Source organism: Cannabis sativa, chromosome 2 (assembly GCF_029168945.1).
Source record: "Cannabis sativa cultivar Pink pepper isolate KNU-18-1 chromosome 2, ASM2916894v1, whole genome shotgun sequence".
Classification (NCBI taxonomy): Eukaryota; Viridiplantae; Streptophyta; class Magnoliopsida; order Rosales; family Cannabaceae; genus Cannabis; species Cannabis sativa.
In genome coordinates, this window is record NC_083602.1 from 63,894,965 (window position 1) to 63,903,085 (window position 8,121).

The 8,121-nt window shown below is 31.3% G+C and overlaps 1 long non-coding RNA gene across 1 annotated transcript; it reads left to right on the forward strand.

Moving 5' to 3' along the window:
• The first annotated feature begins 1,788 nt into the window (after positions 1-1,788).
• LOC115715757 (uncharacterized) lies at positions 1,789-4,894 on the forward strand. The gene is made up of 3 exons (XR_004011433.2): positions 1,789-1,882; positions 2,212-2,326; positions 4,482-4,894. It is a non-coding gene; the product is annotated as an uncharacterized LOC115715757 (long non-coding RNA).
• Positions 4,895-8,121: the final 3,227 nt, after the last annotated feature.

The following is an 8,121-nucleotide window of genomic DNA, read 5'->3' on the forward strand; positions in this document are numbered from 1 at the left end:
GACGATCAAACCTGAGGAACACGTTGCCTCTACTTCCAGACCCAAGACAAAGAAGAAGTGGAAAAATACCAGGAAGCAAGCTCAAGCTGTGAAAACAGTTAAGAACAAAAAGGCTGCTGCTCCTGGTGATACACTAAAAGGAAAGTGTTTCTACTACAATGAGAAAGGCCATTGGAAACCCCAATGTCCTAAACTTCTTGCAAAGAAACAAGGTATTTCTTTCTATAAACTGATGAGTTTTAGTGAATCATTATTAAATTGGATTATTAATTATGGACTACTAACCTTGTTTATTTGTTTTTCTTCTTATTATAGCCCAAGCTGCTTGAACTCAGGTGCTATCTTAGTGAGTTGAATCGGACAGCTGGACAAAGGAGTGAAGTTCGTCCAAGATAAAGATGAAGCTCGTTTATTTATTTTTGAATTAATTGATTCAGTTTCAGAACAATTTTGATTTCGATTATTAGTTTGGGATTTTTATTCCCTATTCTTTTCTCATAATGTTGCAAACAATTTTTTTTTAAAATTTTTTATTTTTTTTATTTTACAAATAAATTGCAATTTATGAGTTGAGCTTCATCTACTTTATCTTAAATAACAATTACCAATTATATTTATATGTTTGTATGTGTATGTATTTTTATTATTGATACAAATTCTATAGTTATTTAAACTCTTCATAGAGTTATTACTACATAAACACTAGAAATTATTTCTATGTTTATGAATAATTGTTAATTCTAAAACAATTATTGAGAATTTGTTTAATAAAAAGATCTTTTGATCTGATAGGGGTGGAGAAAAAGTTAAGAATAATATGCAGTTCAACGATCTTTTATATATCTAATGAACTCTGGGTTATATTCAACTCCACATAATCTCTATAACACTTAGAGAATCATGATCTCTATAACCTTTAGGGGTGGATCATAATCTCTATATACTTAGGGGTGGACTTTATACCACAATACTCCCTGTAAACACATATTTTTTTTCTTTAAACATGGAAGCAATATAATGAATTAGCTATTATCAGAATAAATGCTTGATCTTGATTACATGTTCCAGTTTAGATTTAATGTTGTAACACTACTACAAATTACACTATTCACGTCGGTCAACGCTACTATTCATAGCGTTGACCGACGTGAATAGTACCCAAAGTATAGGACGCGTCTGTTTAAAAAACGGCTTAATAATATTTAATTAGCGTCATTTGGTAAAATGACGGTAAAAGTAAAACAGACGCAATAAAGCAAAATTTTTAAAAAACTTGCTTTTATTTAGCGTCTGTTAGTAAATGTCTATTATTGTTTTTTCAAGGGTTTAAAAGAGACGCAAAATGAATTTGTGAGAAATATAAACTGACGCTAATTTAATAAATACCCTATAACACAACAAACACATCACCACTACTGTTCATACACATCCAAAACCTAAACTCTTCGAATGCTCTGGCGAAACCACCCTCGTCCCTTCCGATCGTCCCCTTCGAATCCGACCAATGCTTTCTGAAAACCAGCCTTCATCCTGTCGGTCGTCCTCTCGAAAATCAGCCTCTCGTCCTTTAATTTCGATCGTCCCCTTCGAAACTTTCCACATGAACCCCTTCAAATCCAGCCCAAAATTTTGAGTGAAACATTGCTTGTTTGCGCATTTTAATTTTGTATTTGGCTAACAAGAGAATGTTTTGAATCCACTATTTCAGAAGCGTCCATGGCTTCGGTATTGGAGGAGCTTTGCCCACGAAGAGGGATTTAAACAAATTTGTCAAATGGCCAACGAAAATTCGGCTCGGAAGGAAGAAGAGAATCCTTAAGCAGAGGTTGAAGGTTTCACCACAGTTGAATCAGTTCACCAAGACTTTGGAAAAAAAACCTTGGTATGATCCGTAACAACCATTTTTGTTGATTTTCTTAGTTATGAATTGGATAAGTTCTTTTAGACTGGAAATGAGTAGAATGATATATAGGCTCTGGAAATGGGTTATTTGATTTGTTTAGATTGGAGCTGGAAATGAGATAGTGATAGTATATGTGGATAAAATTAGTTTCGGTTCCCTCACTTGATTATTAATGATTAATAATTGGACTACTCATCACTCAAAAAACAATTAGTATATTTTGATTGTTGCCTTTGTGGGATAATGTATTTCTTTTATCCTATATTCTAGTGCACTTTTAAGTTGGTTTCTATATTATTTACTTGTAGTGGTCTTCATATTTTATCCCGAAATTTGTGGGACTGATCCTAGGGCTTCTGCACTAGAGGCAAACGTAGAGGTGGAGGCGAGGCGCCATTAGAATCAACTTCAGCAGGTTCTCAAGTAAGTCCGGTTGTTACACTTGTGTTTTGGGATTTCTTAATAAGCCGTTTTTCTTTTTTTTGTTCTCATTTCTGATTGGGTCCCATTTTATTAGAGCATAAACTTCAAAATGATATTTAAAATGAAAAAGAAAACACCAAAAGACTCTTCAAACGTCTGCACCTAAAATTTGAATCGTGGCAAATATATGTTATTATCCTTACAAAGTAATTAATCAAGTAGTAGGCTGTTTAACAACATTTTAATTAAAAAATTAGAAAACAAAATCTGTTCTTTTTGTCATATTGGTGAACAAAGTTTATTTCAGCAGTGGAGACTTAGTATAAAAAAGCACATGTCAATTTTAGTGTTTATTCTTTTTGTCATATAATAATTTCCTGATATGATTAGTTAATAGGTGTAAATTTATTTGCTGAAATAATTTGTTCTATCATCATGGTAATTCTCTTGTAATTTATATGCTAATCTTGTTACCTTTTTCAACTTTTTACCAATAGGAAAGGAAGAGTAAATTATTGAGTGTATATACAGAACTAAACTTTTAAGATTTGTCTTAGAATCGGCAATTATGACTATAGCTAGCTACTACCACTTCTTGTAATATTACAAAAAAAAAAATCACAAACTCTTTAACTCAATGCAAAACAAAATTATTGATAAAACATGAGTTGTTCCATTTAGAGAGTGGGAAAGACTATTGATGTTATCTGAAACTTGCCTAACTCCTCTTGGAAAGTCAAGTGGAAAATTAAGTCTCAGCACTTATAAGAAAAATGAATTTTAGTAATCAGGTAGGATTATCACAGATCTCCAATAAACATATGCATTCGATATGAGGAGTGTGTGGGAACATGTCTACTGGCTGTATACTCTTTAGCTTGTAGCACCTTTTTATATTTTTCTCCATCACTCCATGATAGAGGTAATCAAGATCACATGCACAGGTTGCAGGATTGCAGGATTGCATGACTAAACATAAACATATCATTGAAAGAAAGTGAATTAATCTATGTAGTTTCAATTTTCTTTTCTATGATACCAGATATTAAAGTTTCTGATTTTATACTTATATAACATTTTAATCATGACATGGTTGGTCTTTTGTAGGTACTATAAATTTAATTACTTTTATTTTAAAAAAAAACATGAGTTGTTCATGTAAAGGTTGGAAAATTAGGTGAACAGTTTTGCAACTGTTTGAAGAAAAAAATTGTTTACAGTATTCTTTCAGTAGTCTTAATCAAAGTGATAGAGCTAATATATATATTGATTAGCTTAGCTTAGCTGTAGAAAAATGAATATATGTGTATAGAGATTGATAATGCCATAGAGGTTTTTGGGTATCTCTCGGTGAGCACCAAAAAATCTATTTAAATAAACATAAAAGTAATATCCTATCCATTATGAAGTAATGATGGTCATATATTTAGGATCATAGAGTAATGAATGAATAATATTATTGGCATGGGACAAAACTGTCCATTCAAGTTTACTAGTGATGAAAACCAAGTTTTCATTCAATTATATGTAATTACTACCCTTCAATCACATGATTATATCATTAACCTCATAATTAGCTGCATTAACACAAGGATAGGACACTCTTTTTTTTTCTTGGCCATGTGCTCCTACTTATTACAGAGAGCATATTATATTGATTCATTTAGCACTCCCACGCACCCAACTTTTTTTTTCAGAGAGATTCGAAATGCTTTGATAAGAATATATGTATATGTATGTAATAGTGAAAAAGAATTAAAAAATACAAATGCAAAAATACTTGCGGCAAACTATGATTGCTTATGATCTTGTGCTTTTTTTCACTGGTTCTCTAGCTCACTACCTCACAACCTTTCCACATATACAAGACTATAGCAGAAATAGAGTGAATATGGAAGTTTTACAGTCTGCTTGTTTTCTTTCTTTTAGTAGGAGTTATAAGGTAATGGTATTGTAATCCATTTGCGACCAGGAGAAGTAATTTACAATATCCTTATGATTAATTAGAATTCAGTCAGTTTGGTGGAGTAGATTATGCTGGCTATCTAGTACTGTATTTCTTGTAATTTTGAGTTTTTTACTTATTGCGCCATTCTATTTTGGTAACATTTATTTGAGACTTGGATATTTAGTTTTTCCTTTTCAATGACTATAGGGATAACATACAGCTGTTGAGGCAACGATATTACTATGCAACTTGGAAAGCTGATGGGACACGATATATGATGTTAATAAACGTTGATGGATTCTACGATTGATAGAAGTTTCAACTTTAGAAGGGTTCAGATGAGATTTCCTTGCAAATCTACAAGCGAAGTATGCTTTCTATAATTTTTGAGATAAAATTATTCTTGGACCTTATTTTTTGAATTATTAAGTACAAGGTTACTACTCTTTGTTATAGTATATTTTATGATTGTTGCTATTAATTTTTGCATTATGTAATTAGTTTCTAGTTAGTTATTATGATACATGGAATATAAATTTTAGGATCGTTTCTATTAACAATTTTGGTATTATGCAATTAGTTAATAGAATTAATTACTAATTTTATATAAGTTTTATAAACGTTGTTTTAATTTTTTTTGTATCATGTATTTACTATTATATAAAATCGTTTTAAAATTTAAAAATGCAAGAGGAAAAAATGCATGAAAATTTGCAATTTTTCTTTACATACATTTATGCTTCATTTTATAACTGACGCAATAAGTTAAAAATAAAAGTATTTCAGCAATTTATATGTCATTTTAAAACCGACGCTATAAATTTTTAGTGACAGTTTTAAAATGCCACAAACGATTTTGCGTCATTTTCAAACTGACGCTGAAAATGAATAAGAAGAGTGTATATTTTGCGTCAGTTTTTAAATGAATTTAATTGTTTTTTGCGTCATTTAAAAAATGACGCTAATAAAAAACTATTTGCGTCTACGGTATATACGTCGGTTTTTTAAACCGACGCAAATTCTTTATATGACACTTAAAAACCGACGAGAATTGTACTTTTTGTAGTAGTGTAATAGATAATGATACCAATAAAGTTCTTTGATAATGTATCACACTACCTTAATTGAGTGGGAGAATTTTAAAACTCTTTACCCATCTTCATTTGGTTGACACTTGTGATAGGAACTTAAGAACACTACTGAGAAAGCAAATCTAACCATTCATGTGGATAGAAATAACTTATCAGAATTATGAGAATAAGATAGGAGAATTCTTGCATAGTCTATTCGAATGACTTGAGCCAAGATTTCTAATCCTCATAACATTTTATGGTATCTTAATTTGATTGCTTAATCTCTAGCAAGTATTTTACACTTCAAATACGAGACTCCAATGTTGATGACTTAGTCTTAAAGAAACTTACAGTTTCAGAGCAAGACAATAAGTCACAACTAGATATCCCTCCAAACAATAGTAAGAGGTTAAAAGTATTATTTAACCAGACACCTACTATTGAGTGGGAGCCATCTGAGATGTAATCCAATAAGGAACATTAGGAGATACTCAAGAAAGATTTATGAAAGTGATCTATATGTTAGATATTAAGGAAATATATATTAGTTATCCTTATATCTACACCAACACATTAAGAATTTGAGATGGTGGTTACTCTGGGGGTGGAGGAGTTATTCTAAAAGAGTGTAAAAACCGTTCTATAATTATTCAAGCTCCACCAGAGAAGATTTATAACTTTGTAAATTCGAAATTACCAGAAAGTTACTTTTACTGAAGAAAATTCTACACTGTACTATCTCAGTTCCAAATTTTAAAGTATGAGAGATATGTCTTCTGTTTATTCAGATGTACTTAATAAGCAGTAAGGATTTCAGTATCCCTTGATGAGTAAAGCATATAGTTAAGGATGTTTCATAATGTTTTATGAACGTGGTTCTAGAAATTTGGGTAGAGTCAAATATACTACACTTGATCTGAAGATCAAGACAACAGATTGATTAGAATGCACAACTTGTTTTATGTTAGTGCAAGTGGGAGTTTATTGGGTTTTGTGCCCTAAGTAAAACCCATTCCAATCTGATTAGTTATCAATTTAAGATATTTGAAGTGATTATGTTTGCATGAATTTTTCATGCTTATGGTTTAATATATATTAAATATATGCAAAAAATCAGTTAAGTCCAGAACATATATTTATTCACAATTACAGTATTGTCAACACAGTGGAATGTGATTGTGATTATATGATTCAAAAGACTAAGTCCCTGTTTCATCAGTGTTTTGGATTTACACTGATGTGATAATAAGCGATGAGGTATACTTACACTTGGAGTAAGTGTAATGTTCTTTCCAGAACATTGGTAAAGTATACTAGTTTCGAATGTATGGAGTATACATTGGACTGGACCGATATTGAACTTAGTCAAGATATTATAAACTTACCGTTGTATCTTTCCAAGTCAATATCACTAGTTGATCTTAGATTAAAAGAATCTAAATGCTGATATGCTTAGGCTCAATCTCAGGAGTTATTCATGTTCTTTGATTTATTAATTAAACCTACTTTTGGGTCAGGGTGATACATATATTTTGGGAACATGATAGTATGATTGAGTGGAAGCGCTGAACATAAATATGGAATCTATAGCTTCTACTGGTGTATAGAAGTCAAGTGATGATTCCCTTCAAGCTTAGCTAAATAGAAGTAAATGGATGAGCTCTTGTTTTAGTGACTATATCTTAGATCACTAAAACATAATTTACAGGTAGCTAAGTGTTTTAAGAAGCTAAATACATTGAGGGGTGAAAATGGTAAATTTATCCCATCTCGATGTAAATCATCTATATAGAGGATCTTTGATCACATTAAGATTATAAGGATGGTTAAATGAGATAGCGTATTTATATCGTGAAACAAATAGAGAGCTCTATATTAGTCTGAGAGCGCAATTCCAAGTTCTAAGAGTGGATTCAACAAGGAATTAATAAGTTAGGGAATTTACTTGGTAAATTTGATTCGGCTTATTGGAAGCTCAGTAATATAGATCCATGGTCCCCATTGTAGTTGAGACCATACTGCTTGTAAGAACAATAATTGATTTATGATTAATCAATTATAATTCTAAAGTTAGACTATATCTAATTTGTGAATTTTCACTAAGCAATGGCAAAATTGTAAAGAAAAGAGATTCTATGTTCGCTTATTAATTAAGAGACTCTATATGTCTAATTAATAATTATGTTAAATGAAAATATTATTTAATAATCTATTTTAGTTATTAAAAAATTAGTTTTTGCATTTAAATTGTTAGAATTGGAAAATTGGCGTTTTTGAGAAAATAGAAATGAAAATTGTGAAAACTGCAAAATTCCAAGTGGGGCCCATTAACACCATGGCCGACCACTTGAATAGCTTTTTCCAATTAATATTTTTATTATTTTAATGCCAAATAATTACTAACCTAAACCTAGTAGTTGCCTATACATAGAAAGTCATGGCTCACACTAAAAGAAGAGTTATTCAGTAATTCAAGAGATTGCCTTTCAGAAAAACTGAGCCTTCCACTTTCTCTCTATAGTCGACCCCCTCTCTCTCTCTTTTCCTCTTCATAATTTTGAAACACCCTAGCGATAGAGTAGTGCCCACACACAGCAAGTGGTACCTCAATCATAGTTTGGAAGCTCGTGAAGAATCCCATTCAAAGAGAAGGACATTCAGACTCAGATCTTGATAATACTCAGCGATAGAAAGGATACAAGAGTTAGAGATCAGAGTGGAAGGAGACATATTATTCCGCTGCAACCAATGTAAGGTTTCCTTAACTTTATATG